Source organism: Lithobates pipiens, unplaced genomic scaffold (genome assembly GCF_037356315.1).
Source record: "Lithobates pipiens isolate NorthernLeopardFrog02 unplaced genomic scaffold, aLitPip1_a1.2 Scaffold_18, whole genome shotgun sequence".
NCBI classification, from domain to species: Eukaryota; Metazoa; Chordata; class Amphibia; order Anura; family Ranidae; genus Lithobates; species Lithobates pipiens.
This window is the reverse complement of record NW_027507758.1, coordinates 50538578-50555074: the sequence shown is the minus strand read 5'-3', so window position 1 is coordinate 50555074 and position 16497 is coordinate 50538578. Positions and strand designations below refer to the sequence as shown.

Genomic DNA, 16497 nt, shown 5'->3' with positions numbered 1-16497 from the left:
AACGGCGGTCTGCCTATGTAAACAAGGCAGAGTGCCGTTCTGCGAGAGGGGAATGTGCTGATCCTGTTAAAGTTAAATTGTTGGGTGGAACTCCGCTTTAACCCTTTCGCCCCTGATGTTAACCCCTTCACAGCCAGTGTCAGTAGTACAGTGGCAGTGCATATTTTTTAAGCACTGATCACTGTATTGGTGTCACTGATCCCCGAAAAGTATGAAAAGTGTCAGGTAGGTGTCCGATTTGCCTGCCGCAATATCGCAGTCCCGCTATAAGCCGCTGATCGTTACTATTATTAGTAAAAATAAAATTAAAAGTAAATATATAAAAATATCCCATAGTTTATACACACTATAAGATTTGCGAAAATCAATCAATATACACGTGTTGGGATTTTTTTTTTTAACAAAAATATGTAGCTGAATAAAAATTGGCCTAAATTGATGAAGAAATGTGGGAATGTTTTATAGCAGCAAGTAAAAAAATATATATTTTTTAAATTCTAATTTTTTCGTTTTTAGCGCAAAGCATAAAAAGCACAGAGGTGATCAAATACCACCAAAATAAAGCTCCATTTATGAAGAAAAAAAGGATATACATTTTATTTAGGCACAGAGTCGCAGGACCGCGCAATTGTCTGTTAAAGTAACACCGTGCTGTATCGCAAAAAATGGCCTGGTCATGGGGGGTAAATCTTCCAGAGCTGAACTGGAAAAAAGAATAGGATTTTTTTGTACTCACCGACCGATACAGCTCCTCTCTAAGCCATTCGGTTGTTAGCCCTATCACTAGGAGAATACTAGGCATTAGTTGTAACACAACACTTAGAACTCTTAGTTCCGCCCAGGGGGGCGGTCCCTTGGGTAACAATCCTCCCATCTGCCAGGCAGACCTCAGTACATCAACAAGCAGTATAACGTAAAGATAAAAAGGAGGGGCGGGTGCTGTGTCGGTCGTGAATTACAGAGGAAAGGATTTTACGGTGAGTACAAAAAATCCTATTTTCTCTTATATTCACCGACCGACACAGCTCCTCTCTTAGCCATTGGGACGTCCCCAAGCAGTGTCAAACGAGGGGTGGGAAAACAGCATAAAAACTTCATCCACCATGGCCAGTGGGAACTAGTGAACCACCAAAAAAAAAAAAAAAAAAACAGTGGCTGGAAAAAAAAACACCAAAAAAAAAACAAAAAAAAAAAACAGGGTATCCTCAACAGGAGTGATTACCCAAAACCGCACCAAAACTGCGGAAGTAATGCAACAGTGCATTAACACAACAGTACTGTGTTTTTATCGAAAAACCAGGAAAAACAGAAAATATATTGCATATGCAATTGCAACTATACGGCCGCCTGCAAAACTTTGCGGCCAAAGCAGGCATCAGCTGATGCACTGACGTCTACCTTGTAGAACTTGGTAAACACGTGGACAGACGACCAGGTCGCCGCTTTACACACCTGAGCGACAGACGCTTGGTGTCGGAAGGCCCAAGACGTTCCGATTACCCTTGTGGAGTGGGCCGTGACCGGAAAGGGGGGCACCTGACCCTTCAAGGCGTAGGCTTGTACCACAATCTGGCTGATCCACCTGGAAATGGTGGCCAACGAGACCGGCATGCCTTTCTTTGGACCAGCCACCGAAACAAACAGTGAGTCTGACTTCCGAAAGGGAGCCGTGGCAAACAAATACACCTTAAGAGCCCGAACCACATCCAGAGGGTGAAGGGCCACCTCCTTAGGGTGCTTCGGCTTAGGACACAGAGATGGTAATACAATGTCCTCATTGATATGAAAAGCAGAGACCACTTTCGGTAGAAAAGACGGTTGCGGACGCAACACCATCTTATCCTTGTGGATAACCAAATAGGGCGACTTGCAAGACAAGGCCACCAGTTCCGAAACCCTCCTGGCCGATGTGATGGACACTAGAAAGACCACTTTCTGGAAAGAGTAAGCAGGGGAATCTCCCTGATATTTTCAAACGGTGGCTTTTGAAGCGCCGATAACACCAGGTTCAAATCCCAAGGGGGTAACGGTGGATGCACCGGAGGGACTATATGTCGTACCCCCTGAAGGAAGGTACTCACTAATGAGTGAGAGGCCAGGGGTCGCTGAAAAAAAAAGACAGCCAAGGCTGAAATTTGTCCTTTAATGGTGCTTAATGACAATTTCTGGTCTACTCCTTGCTGAAGAAACAGCAGGATCCTGGATATTGAAAAGGAGCGCGGATGCCATCCTTTCTCCTCACACATGGAGATGTAGGCTTTCCATAGAGGTAAATTTTCCTGCTCTTAACATAGTTGGGGATCACCAAGTCTGACAGACCCCGGTTCCTCAACACCTGGCTCTCAATAGCAATGCCGTTAAAGCCAGCGATGGTAAAGCAGGATGGAGAATCGGACCTTGAGACAGAAGGTCCTCTCACAACGGCAGTCGCCAGGGAGTGTCTGCCACCAGGCGCACCATGTCTGCTGAGGCCAATCTCGGGCAACCAGTATCACTGGGATCCCCTCGGCTTTCATTCTGCGAAGCAGACGTGGTAACAGCTTCAGTGGAGGAAAGGCGTAGATCAGCTGGTACTGATCCCTTGGAGCCACCAGCGCTTCTGACACGTCTGCCCAAAGATCTCTTGTCCTGGACACGAATCCTGGCACCTTCCGATTGAGACGGGAGGCCAGCAGATCCACGTCTGGTGTGCCCCACTGCAGGCACAGTAACCTGAATATCTCCGAATGCAACACTCATTCTCCTGGGTAAAGCATCTGTCGACTCAGATAGTCTGCCTACCAGTTCTCCACTCCCGGGATGTAAATGGCCAGACAGGGATGGTACGTGTCGCTGTGCCCACCGAAGTGAGCGACCTCCCGTGCAGCGGCTGAGCTTCTTGTTCCCCCTTGGTGATTGAAGTATGCCCCCACAGTGGCATTGTCTGACTGGATCCTGATCGGACACCCCTAGGCAAAATAAAACTGAGGTCTGTCTGGCAGACGGGAGGGTTGTTACCCAAGGGACCGCCCCCCTGGGTGGAACTAAGAGTTCTGAGTATTGTGTTACAACTAATGCCTAGTATTCTCCTAGTGATAGGGCTAACAACCCAATGGCTAAGAGAGGAGCTGTGTCGGTTGGTGAATATAAGAGAAATAACGTATGTATGGGCTGCCCCAGTGAAATGTAACAAGGAGCCATCAGTGAGTGTGTATGGTAATCTCTCCTGCATTATAAACAGGAAAGTAAACAGGTACCCATATCAGAAGATTAAAGAGGAACTTCCTTCCCTCTTACATTTTTTTTTTCTTTGCCTGCTGGATTGAGCAAAAGTATCGATCTACTGTACTCATCAGATCCTGCGCTGCCATCTTTTCTTGTTATATCATAAAGGGAGACGGCTGTCACTTCATGGCTTTTGCAGCCAGCCCCTGATGACATGCTGCAGCACATGAGCAGCTCCAGAAGGAAGTTCACCTTTCCTGCCCTCTGTCCCTGCATTCTTCTGGGACATGTTACAGGTTCCAGAAGATTGTCCGGCCATTCGCAGCGTGCAGCGCGGCTCGCGCCCATCTGTGAAGCCACACAGCCGGCGTCATGGAGAGGAGCGAGGCTTTGTACACCCGCATCGCTGGACCATGGGACCAGTGAGTGACTGTTTATTAAAACTCAGCAGCTACACTTTTTGTAGCTGCTGACTTTTAAATGGGTGGAACTCCGCTTTAAACGCTCGCCCCCCCTCCATATTAATATCTGCCCCTCCCGTAATCCATATGATCAGATTATTTTTTCCATACCGATAATAGGTGATTTATACAGCATATCCTTCTCTGAGAATAAAGTTTGTCAGCATGGTTTGATATGCCTTAAGTTGTTTTCATATGATTCATCACCCATGAAGCTGATGATGGTGGCCGATGGTGGCCGATGGTGGTCAATAATCTCACATACGTCCTTACATAAGTTATTGTTATACTCAGTTGATAGATTGCAGATACAAATTCCTTTTGCATATGATAACCTCAGTGATTTTATCTGTAATATATATGCAATATTAAGATAATTTCTGTTTAATATCTGTTTTATCTCACCTTGCAATAAAACAAGATTGAATTAAAAAAACACATTTGTGAATACAGTAAAGAGGAGTTGAAGGTCCACTTTAATGACAAAGGGGTTTGTGACGTGTACTGATGCATCACATGAAAAAATGAAGTGCTGGGCAGATAGGCTTCTAAGTCTGATCCTAATGCCACGTACACATGATCGAATTGTCCGGCAAACTAGGTACACCAGACAATTCGATCGTGTGTGGGCTCCAGCGGACTTTTTCATCGTAAAGTCCGGCGGACTTAGAAAGTAGTTTTGACTCAAAATTTGTCCGCCGGACTTGGCTTTCAGCGGACAATCCGTTTGTCACTGTCCTAGTCCGGCGGACTAAGAATGACGCATGCTCTGAAGCAAGTACGAGAAGAAAGCTATTGGCTACTGGCTATTGAACTTCCTTTTTCTAGTCCCGTCGTATGTGCTGTACGTCATCGTGATAGAAATCACCGGACTTTTAGAGCGTCCATGTGTGGCCAAGTCCGTTCATTATAAAGTCCGGCGGATTGTTTGCCGGACCAATTCCGCCGGACAATTCGATCGTGTGTACGCAGCATAAGGTTCACACAACACAGCTAGTCAGTAGCCTGGTAACTGTTTGTTTGATCCCCCACACTGCTAGACTGTGATTGGAGAATGAAGGTGCAGCTAAGGACTAATGAGGTCATCTCTCTCCTCAATGTACAAAGCACCTGATTTGACTCCTAGTCCCGCTGTTCACTCTCCCGGGCTGAATGCTGCTCTGTAGTGGTTTACTGCAAGCTGACATGAAGACACATCAAGGAAAATTCAGCTACTTACGTTTCCAAGCAAGCAACTCAAAGGTCACCTGTTTCAGAAGAAAAAAAAAAAAGATGGCTGCTTTCACTAATGACCTCCCTCTGAAACTGCTAGTTGCCTGCCAAGTTTACGGTTTCAATACTTCCACTGACCCGAAGCAAGCATGCAACCAGTGGAATAAAATCTTTTATTATTTTTTTTTTAGGATTTATTCAAGAAGCGAGTCAGCAAAACAACTATTTAACAAGCATTTTAAGGAGGAGATGTAAACAATAAAAACCCCCATATTTCAAATAAGGAACCTATTAAAGATATGGAAACGGTAATCAAATATTTCAAAGAAATGCATTAACCACTTGGTTACTGAGCACTGAAGCCCCTCCCCTCCTGCCCAGACCAATTTTCAGCTTTTAGCGCTGTCACTCTTTGAATGACAATTGCACGGTCATACAACACTGGACCCATATTACATATTTATATATTTTTTTACCCACAAATAGAGCTTTCTTTTTGTGGTATTTGATCACATCTGGGTTTTATATTTTTGGTAAACAAATTAAAAAAGACAGAATTATAAAAAAAAAAAAAAAAAGTTTTATATTTTGTTAATACATTTTGCAAACAGGTCATTTTTTTCCCCTTATTGATGCACACTGATGAGGCTGCATTGATGAGCACTAATAAGCGGCAGTGAAGGCCACTGATAGATGGCACCGATGGGTGGCAGTGATGGGCACTGGTAGGTGATACCGATAGGCAGCACTGCTAGCTAGGCACTGATTTGCACCACTGGTAGGCATTGATAGGTGCCACTGATTGCTGGCACTTATGTACTGTTGGGCACTGATTCGTGGCACTGTGGGCACCGATTCATGGTACTGGCAAGCAGTACTGGTGGGCACAGATGAGACAACTTTGCCTCTTCCTCTTCGGGACCAATGTCTCTTCAACAGAAGCCGGTGATCGGCTTTTTTTTCCTCCTTACGCTGTCAGTGTGAGAAGTAAAAAAAAAAGAAAAAAAAGATTACCGATTTTCTGTTTACATCACGTCATTGGCTGACAGCTGATCATGTGGTAGGGGGCCCGGGATCGACCCCTTACTCCGATCTGCGATCATCCGAGTCTCATTGACTCAGTGATCACAGCGCATGCGGGGAGCGTACAAAGGGAGGGCATCTATTGACGGCCTCCCAGCAAAGCAGATCTGCTCTGTAGTCGTCATTTGGCTATAGCGCGGGTCTGAAGGGGTTAACTGGAAATCAACTTTAGTTTTCATATTTGCAGGCGCACAGATAAACTTTTACATCTAATTACAAAATAGATATAAATCCAATCATGAAAATCTCAAATAATCCTTACCAACTTAAAGTTGTTTTAAACCCCAGACATGAAACATGAACAAGCATATCCCTCTATAGTGTGCACTTGTCCTAGTCCACACTGTTACAAAACTCAGTAATATTAAAATAGTTCATCTGTCCCCCTGCAGTGCCCACAGCTTAGAAATCTTCTATACCATGGTCACGTGATAAACTGCAGAGTCTGCCTGAGTGTTGAGGTAGGAGGAGATTTCCACTAAACCTGTGTCCTCATGCTGTTATGGGAGGTGGAACATACATCAATCAAGACGTGAAATCCCACCCACTGTGCTCTTTTTTAGTTACTGGGCGTGGAGGAGGAGGGAGGGACAGGGTTGTCATTTAGGATCTGTATACACACCCAAATGTGTGATGCCAATATCATAGAAAATCTCGGCTCAACAAGGAACTGTTCTCTCCAGCAATAGAGACCAAACTGAGCATGTGCAGCCTTACCAAGCCTTGCCAAGGGAGACCCTGCAGGAGGGGGAGGGAGGATCTGTGCATACAGGATCAAGGAGCCTTTTTACACAAGGCAGAGGATTAACCCCTTAAGTTCCACAGTGGATATAACAAGCATGCTATTCTGCATATACAGACTGATTTTAAGAGATAGAGATAGAGATAGAGATAGAGATAGAGATAGAGATAGAGATAGAGATAGAGATAGAGATAGAGATAGAGATAGAGATAGAGATAGAGATAGAGATAGAGATAGAGATAGAGATAGAGATAGAGATAGAGATAGAGATAGAGATAGAGATAGAGATAGAGATAGAGATAGAGATAGAGATAGAGATAGAGATAGAGATAGAGATAGAGATAATAGAGATAGAGATAGAGATAGAGAGAGAGAGATGCATACGTCATATACACACACACACTTTTTCTTGCCTTTCTAATTTATCTAAACTTTATCTATTGGGAGTACTTTTGTGAGCTAATAATGTTGTTTTTGTAGTCTGACAGTACATATATGCTTTGCATCTCCTGAAGAAGCAGATAAGTGAAACATGTTAAGCAACAAACATTGTTAACCACATAAAAAAAAATCTGTATTTGAGATTGAATATGTCATTTTTAACATTTTCAGGGCAACTGTATTGTCCATTTTTTTAAATTATGTTGAAATAAAAATTCAAGTTTTTACAAATTTGTGTGTTATGGCACCATTAAAATCCTTTTTTGTGCTATTTTCAAATTAAGGGAGAAAAAGGTATTTATAATGTTTTTTATTTTTTATTTCTATACAAAGATGTTTTGACTTTCATCTCTATTTTAAACTGAATGGGTTGTTTTACAAGGTGATCATTTACAAATCACTAACTTTAGTCAAAGCTGCCCTTTGTTTTTCTGCAGGCATCCCTTTCCTACATTGACTGCTCTTTGGTAAAGGTGAACGAACACTTTAAGCATTTTTTTTAAGCTTTATACAACTAAAAATGGCTATGTTTTCTTTTTTTTTTTTTGTCTACGAATCATTTTAAGAATTGGAAAGCATAAAAGAAGAAGTTTGGAATACTACACATCATTTTTTCAGGTAAATTTAGCAAAATTCACAAGACCACTCAAAAGCCGTTTTTCATTCGTTGGACTAATATATTCTACGGAGGATCAAAGGTCAAGGCCATTAGAGGAAGCTTGTACCATGCTACCCCTTATACTCTCATGCCAAAGATTAGTAAAGGTACAATTCTTAGCTGTGAATCAACGTCAACAACATCCTAAAAGTGTTCTAGGGCAGCCCGAGGCCTACATCACAGGTCTGCACAGCAAATTTATAGCAGCCTGGATGGAGAATTAATGGATTGCACATTGGAAGCCTGCCATACAAAAATCAGGAAATGTGAATCTTTTCCTGCGTTGTGCAACGCACGTGAGAAGCAGAACAAGGCGATTTCCTTCCCTCTCCAGTCAAGTGCCCCTTCTTCAGACATACGTGCAGATTTATGTGACTTTAAGGGCAAGTCAAGCCTTAGTCAGAACAGGCTTGTTTTTCTCCAGCCTTTAGCGACTATAGGGAGAAAAAAAAAGGAAAATTCAAACATGTGATTTCCTAGAATTGTACAACTGATTGATGAAGCTCCGGGGACTATTCTAGTTCAAGCAGGCCAGCAGTAAAAATAGAGCCCTATTTTCACAGCCTTATTATCCAGATACAGTGAAAAACAGACGTTTATTTGATAAAACAAGTAACCATAGGCAGAGCGTTTTATCCTATAGCAACTATTGTACAACCTTGATTGTTTTGAACCTGTGAGGGGTGGTAGCCATAGGTTGTTATACGGCCTTCATTTTCCCAAAAATTCCAGCAAATAGCTAAATATGGAGATGAAACGCCTATAAGGCCTTGTTCACATGGGTGTACTTAAAGCGTTTTTATGCACGCGCAGTAGGGAACTGGCTGTGAAGATGCAAGGCTTCATTGCCGATATTCCTCAGACAAGATGGCGGCGCCAGCACCCGAGAGCCCATTCGGGAATGTGCTAGGGTGAGGACACCGCTGGATGCCTGAACTGGTAAGTGCCCTAATAGTAAAAGTCAGCAGATACAGTATTTGTAGCTTCTGACTTTTCATTTATTTATTTTTGTGGGGAGGCTCTTCTTTAACCACTTGCGGATGGGTGGCCTAATAGGACAAAGACAAGGCTCACCAGACTCAGTGCAGTATTAAGATATTCAGTTAATAGAGTAACACAAGCCAAATGGCTTCTCACAAGAGGGGAATGATTTCAGGCATATAATTAAAAACCCGAGACACTCTTGGGCCTGGGCTGCTGTCCGTGTGGTAACAAATTGGCTTAGTCACAATGCACATGGATGGTATGCCGCTGAAGGATGAATAGCGGTGAGGTGGCGGTTAAGCCTCTATAGGTGCCTGGGACATAGAAAAGCCAATATGCTGCAGTTCTCTATGGAAAGCACGATAACCGGAAGCGTGTGTCAGTGTGGAATGCAAGCTACACAGACCGGGAAGTGACGTATTCCGGTGGCCTACTACTGTCTGGGTGGGTGGCCTGCACAGTCAAAGCAACTTGCCTATACGTCGCTGTCTGCTTCCAGGTTTAGGGCACATGCATGTGCAGCCCTCCCCCCCAACCAGAGACCGCTGTGTGCAAGCCAATCAGCAAGTCTCAGCAATGATTCACGGCTGGGACCTGCTGATGGGCTGTGTGCAATCAAAGCCCAGAGCTCTGTGTTGACAATCAACACAGAGCTCTGTACAGAGAGAGAGAGATACTTTGAGATCTAGCAGTAAAAGCAGCACACTTTACACATATTACACAAAGTTAGGCACATATTTAAGCCTCTTTCACACGGGCGGCTGTTCTTCCGCTGTTAAAAGCATGTTTTGTTATTTTTTTATTCCAAGACTCCAGGCACAGCGATCACTTGCAGTTGCACATTGCGATTAGCAGCGTTTACATGCGGCTGCGTTTATCTGCAGTGGAACTTTCTTGCCATTTCTGATGTGCTTCCTGTTGCATTTCTTTCCTTGTTGCTGCTGCTATCCGCAGGTCAAATAGTACAAGGAGATTACTTGCGGTTACATGCAGATAACATGTGCATATGCACTAAATCAGTCCTGAACGCAGTTAAATTTATTTTTTCCAACCCCACAAAACCCCATGTAACGAAACCGTTGCTAAACATAGTGTGTGAATATGACAATAGGCCATAGGAAAGCATTGTGTGAGTTTAGGTGAGGTAGATAACTTCATCTATCTGCAGCTAAAAGCTGAATTCTATCCGCCCGTGTGTAAGGGGCCTAAAACCCTTGATCACCCTAGATGTTAACCCCTTCCCAGCCAGTGTCATTAGTACAATGAATAATATTATTACTGATCACTGTATTAATGTCAATGGTGATGTCAGTGGCAGTTAGTGTCAGATTGGCAGTCGCGCTATCGTAGTCCTATTATAAGTCGCTGATCACCGCCATTACTATTATTAATAAAATCCAGTACATATACCATAGTTTGTAGGCACTAGAACGTTCGCGCAAATCAATTAATATACACTTATTAGGATTTTAAAAGATACCCAATACTTCTGTACCTTTATATGCTCCCTTATAGTCAGTAGATTGGAGCGGGTAGATAATATCAGCCCTGGGAAGGCTCTAAGTTGCGATTCAGACCTTACTCTGTTTGGTCCAGGAGGGCAAAAGAAACAGAGGAGGAGAAAACAAAAAAGGTGGATATGTAGAGATGATGCATTCAGCATTAAAGAGGAAGTAAAGGGAAAAAATAAATAAAATAAAAAACACACCCTGGAAGGCAAAGGCATAATGAGCTAGTATGCATAGCATACTAGCTCATTATGAATAACTTACCTGAGAACGAAGCCCCCGAAGCGGTCCTCCGTCTTCCTCTTCGCTGCTGCCATGGATCCCGGAGCGACTTCCGGGTCTCCCTGCTCGCTGTGATTCGCCGGAGCCGCAATGACGTCACTCCCACGCATGCGCACGAGAGCCGACACTCGCGGCATATCGCTGCGATCTGCGACCTGCCCAGTGCGCCTGCGCGCCGCTGTCTACGGCACATGCGCCGTAGACAGCGGTGGCTGTCTTCAGGTAAATATCTCCTAAACCGTATAGGTTTAGGAGATATTTCTTGGACCTACAGGTAAGCCTTAATCTAGGCATACCTGTAGGTCAAAGTGGTTTGTAAGGGTGTACAACCACTTTAAAGCAGAACTAAGTGCAAATCTTATTTTCTCATTTTCGAGTAAGGGAGGGTTATAACACTAACAGGTTTTTTACTAGCTGTCACTCACTAGAGAATTTTCCTTCACTTCCTGTCCCATAGCCAAAACAGGAAGCGAGAGGAAATCTCTCTAAAGTGAGGGAATCCCTGTTTACCACCAAATCTAGTGTGCCCATCAGTGATAACGTTATACGAGAGACAGCCAGGAGTTTTTTTCAGCAGGAATGCAGTTCTGGCACCTCCAACACCAAATTCATGTAATGGCAAGGGGTGATGGGGGGTGCTTGAAGGTCTATTGATGATGCTGGCTACTGGGGGATAGAAGGATCTAAAGCTTTTGGGGGGGAGGGGTCATCTGCTTTTCTTATAATCATTAAAAAAATACATACAAATTATGTAGCTTATGTTCTCTATTCCCTAAGGCCCCATTCACAAGTGAGCGAATTGTTTTTTAGCGGTTTTCCGGCGTTTTGTTGCGCGTTTCCATGCAGTGTTTTATGGCGTCTTTGAGCTTTGGTGGTTTTTTTTATTAGCCAATCATTTGTTGCTATGTTTTTATATTTTGTCATCTGTTTCCTGCTCCAAAAACACCCAAATCTGCCCGATTCAAGTGACAAAAAAGGGTCCAGAACTTGTTTGAGCTTCAGGCGTAAGGCTTCAGGTGACTAAGAGTGGAGATGTGAACCATCTCCATAGAGAATAATGGATTTTTTTTTTCCCCTCAAGCATTTTGTAGCTTCAGGCTTCATGCTACAAAACACTCAGGTGTGAATGGGCCCTAAAAGGAGCAGTACTGGAAGGAGGAGCCAAGGGGCGGCGTTCTGAGGTGGGTAGAGGGCAGAGACAAGGGGCATTCTCTGAGGAAAAACAAAGCCCTGGGGACAGCAAAACAGACAATAATAAAAACCTGTCAGGTGGTCTAATCCCTCTCCATCTAAAATAAATAAATAAAAAAGTCTGGCCTATATATATATAAAATATACTTAAAAGTGAACCTGTAGCTGTTTCCTGCATAGGCAAGTAACAGCTTCACTTTTAGGATCCGTTTCTAATATTAAAATAAATACACATTTACTTTATACACAACATTTAAAAAATTCAATTTTCCTCAAATAATTATCTGCAGCGATTTCACAATGACCGCAGTTTAGGAAAAAAGTAGCTTTTCCTGGCAATCATCTGTGGTAAGGAAGCCAAGTATTAGTGAAATGTTTATCTCATAGGAATTAACTGGTTTGGATTGAAGTTTGGCCTCAGAAGGTTTATCTGAATCTGCTCCACATGCAAGCTCTGTATGACTGTCAGAGACGAACAAATAACAACCAACTTCTGCCCCAAATACGTGCTTTGTTATCTCTGACTGAAATAGTGTCCTAGAGATAAGAATGCTATTTAGTTATAATTAGGGGGGGGGGGGGATTATGGTTGATTAGTAAACAAAAAATGTTATATATTACAGCTTACAAATCATTATACGTGGTAGCTGCATTAGTTTTCTTTTTTTTCTAGGCTTTTCTCACAGTTTTCACCTGGTGTCCTGGGCAGAAACATGGGTCTTGTGTTGGAGTGCCTCCGCTCTGGATGAAGGAGCACAGGGGGTACCTTTGGACAGCAGCATTGTCTGTCTGGTGGGATGGGTGTGTTAGATGCACTAGCAGACTTAGATACACTAACAAACGTATTGGATTTCCGCCAGACAAATCGTTTGGTGTTGAGGCCAAATAGTTACATTTTTGTCTCATCTGACTACCTTAAACGCACCTTGAAGATTGTGGACTAAAGAAGTTAAGATAAGGTTGGACTAAAAAAAAGTGGGCCCAGATCGCAATTCTATGGAACAAATGGATAGAATTCCCACCTAACGGGACTTTAATGGGCCAAATTGAAGATTCTGAGGCCACATGAAATAAAGTGTTATGGTCAGATGAGACTACAATTGAATTACCATATTTATCGGTGTATAACACGCACCCCAATTTAAGAGGGAGGTTTCAGGGGGAAAAAAAAAACGTAAAAAAAATAAAAAAAAACACTTTGACGCAAAATAATGGTCAGTGAGCATCAATGCAACTTCAATGCAGAATAATCTGTGCCTATGTGCAGTCTAAGCAGTGCCCATCTGCAGCCTAATCGGTGCCCACCTGTAGCATTGCTCCTCACTGCAGCTTGATCAGTGTCCATCTGCAGCCTTGCCGAAATATAGGCTGCCACCGAGGGGAAGGAGGGGACAAGTGCTGCCGAAATAGAACCAGATCTCCTGTGCACTTGGCTCGGTGTCACACCCAGTCCCGCCCCTTAGCCCGTATCCCATGACATAATGCCGGTCCAATGCTGGGATGTTAATGCTAGGAGATGTCCAGGGGGGAGGGACTGAGTGTGAATGCGAGCCGAGTACACAGGAGATCCGGCTCTATTTCGACAGCTCTCGTCCCCTCGGTGGCAGCCTATATTGGCATATAACACGCACAAAGGATTTCCCCCCTATTCTAAGGGGGAAAAGGTGGGTGTTATAAGCCGATAAATACAGTATTTGGCCTCAAAACCAAATGATATGTCTGGTGGAAATCCAATACAGCTCACCATCCATATAACACTATTCCTACAGAAAAACATGGAGGTGGTAATATCTTGTTATGGGAGTTTCTCTGCAGCAGGGACTGGAGCACTTGTCAGGATAGAAAGAAAAATGAATGGGGCAAAATACCATCACATTTTTGAGGAAAATCTGTTGCCATCTGCCAGAAAATTGTCAATGAGAAGATTTACCTTCCAACATGACAACGACCCAAAACACACAGAAAAAAAAACACACAGCGGTTGAAGGAGAAAAAGGTGAATGTCCTTGAATGGCCTAGTCAGAGCCCAGACTTAAACCCCACTGAAAATCTGTGGAATGACTTGAATACTGCAGTCCACAGTCAGTCACCATTAAGTTCAACTGAACTTGAGCAGTTCTGCAAAGAAGAGTGGGCAAATATTTCAAAGTCTAGATGTGCAAACTTAGTAGAGACATATCCCAACAGACTATAGGCTGTAATTAAAGCAAAAGGTGGTCCCACAAAATACAGACCTAAATAAGGGGGGGGGGGGGTGATCCTTTTTCCAATTCAGTGATTGTTTTAGATTTTTTTTTTTTTCATTTTTTTCTGACATGTTGATGTTATATCTTTTACTTGGATAGTATAAGTTGCACTGAGTAAATACAGCTGGATAAAACAAAAACAATGTCTGTCTTCATTTCAGGCTGCAAAGCAATAAAAGGAGATTCTTTTAAAGGGGGGGGGGGGGGGGGGCGATTATTTTCTATACCCACTGTATGTACATAAAGTTCCAATTGCTTTGCATAATTTCTGTAGCACTGCACTTTATCTTATCATTTTGTTTTGATATCACAAATTTTAGTGCTGGCAGCTTACCAAAATTCCACCTAAACGCAGTGATCCTCCCTTATTATATATGTAAAACACACACTTTTTAAAGTATTAACCAACATAAATAATTGAATCGCCCTCTCATGTACATCTGAAAACGTTACAGATTCTTGGCTAAGAGAAATATCAGAGTTGCCTTGTTGTCTCTGGTTCACTTTAAAGTCATGAACAAAAAACAAGCATGCAGCCAGTGAAATACACACAAAGACAGAAGTATTAAAGCTATAAACCCAACATAACCACCAGTAATGACAGAAGGAAGCCAGCAATGGGAGCCCCCTTTTCACAGGTCTACTCTAAAAATGTAGCGAATAATAACTTATAATAAATATCTTGAAGTTTGGGGCCCGTGGCTAAATGATATCAATCACTTGAATATTGATCATTCTTTTCTCTCTCTTTAATTGTAAAAATAATATATATATAAATATATCTCATCTCCGGTATTTGTCCACACAAGTTGGATCTTTTCCCACATCTTCCCTCCCCCCTTCCCTTCCTTCTTTCCTCAATCTATACCCCCCTTTTTTTCTTTTCCTTTATTCTTTATAAATCTTTGAAATGTTAACATTTAAACATACTGAATTACCTGAATATGTATGTTATATATACTATAGGTAATTATTTATTAGAGCATAGATGGTGCGGGGCTAAATCCAAAAAATATATATATATATTTTGGCTTTGTGATAATTAAATATAAAAGTAGAAATTGCTTCAAGCATGAATGGAATCAAAAACAGTATCATAAAAATGACCATACATAAGTAAATATGTGAATAATTATACATAAAATATATATTGCGTATCCAATATTAAGGCTCAATAAAAACATAAGTCAGTTTGTATTGGCCCTATTGGGCAGTGCAGCCAGAATCCAGTGCTGTGCAAATCACACAAGTGACAAAAGTTTTTTTCAGATATAAGGTGAAGTATTATTTCTCCAGGTAAAGAAAAATGTCTTATTCCATGCAATCCAGTGTTATCTCCATGTGCTCCACCACTGTGCACAATGGCCGCTCATTTTAACCACTTGACCACTGGGCACTTAAACCCCCTTCCTAACCAGACCAATTTTCAGCTTTTGCTGCTCTCACACTTTGAATGACAATTACTCAGTCGTGTAACACCTAAATGAATTTTTTGTCCTTTTTTTTCACACAAATAGAGCTTTATTTTGGTGGTATTTAATCACCGCTGGGTTTTTTTTTTTTGCGCTATTAAATCAAAAAAGACTGAAAATTCTGCAAAAAATAAAAATTATTTGTTTCTTTTAAAATGTATTGCAGAGTATTGGTGAGTATTTGCAGAGTATTGTACAGTGTTGCAGAGTATGGGCAGAGTATTGTACAGTGTTGCAGAGTATGGGCAGAGTATTGCACAGTGTTGCAGTGTATGGGCAGAGAATTGTCACTGAGCAGCGCTGTGGGCACTTCACATCCAGCCCACAGCGCTTCTGCAATCTCTCCCCCTCTCACTGTACCGATTGGTACAGAGAGGGGAGGGAGGAACCTGCATCATAACGTGACGCCGGTTTGTTAACAAGTGATCGTGCCGTCATTTGATAGAGCAATCACGCGGTAAATGGTCGCGATCATCGGCTAAGGTCCGGCCGGCATGTGGTTAAAATTCAATGTGACTCACTTTTATTGAATCAATATCTCCTCTAGGAACATGTCCTTAATGTCATTCAATAAAAGCAAGTTACATTGAATTTTAAGATGAGTGACCATTGTGCAGAGAATAATAAATGTAATGTAATCTGGAGAAATAATACTTCACCTTATAATTTAAAAGAACTTTTGTCACTCATGTGCAATTTGCACGGCACTGGATTCACTGCCCAATGGGGCAGATATGAACTTATTGGTATGTTTTTATTGAGCCTTAAAGGGGTTGCAAATTCTCAGGATTTTTCACCTTAATGCATAGAAAAAAGCGTCTGTGCTGCCATTGGCTCCCGCTGCTGTCAATCAAATCCAGTGACACGAGAGTCGGGGGCGGGGCCAAGTTCTGCTGTCTGTCAATGGAGGACTTAGGAGCGTGCCCGCATGAGAGCCCCCATGGAATGCGGCTCTCCTCTGGGGCACTCGAAGAGGGACCCCAGAAAAGGAGGAGCAAGGCCACTTAAGATTG

General features: G+C 42.5%; 1 protein-coding gene across 2 annotated transcripts in view; it reads right to left on the bottom strand.

Annotated features, from left to right (window-relative positions):
• Positions 1–16497, bottom strand: part of THADA (THADA armadillo repeat containing) — a 930763-nt gene that overhangs the window by 734181 nt on the left and 180085 nt on the right. The window lies entirely within an intron of this gene.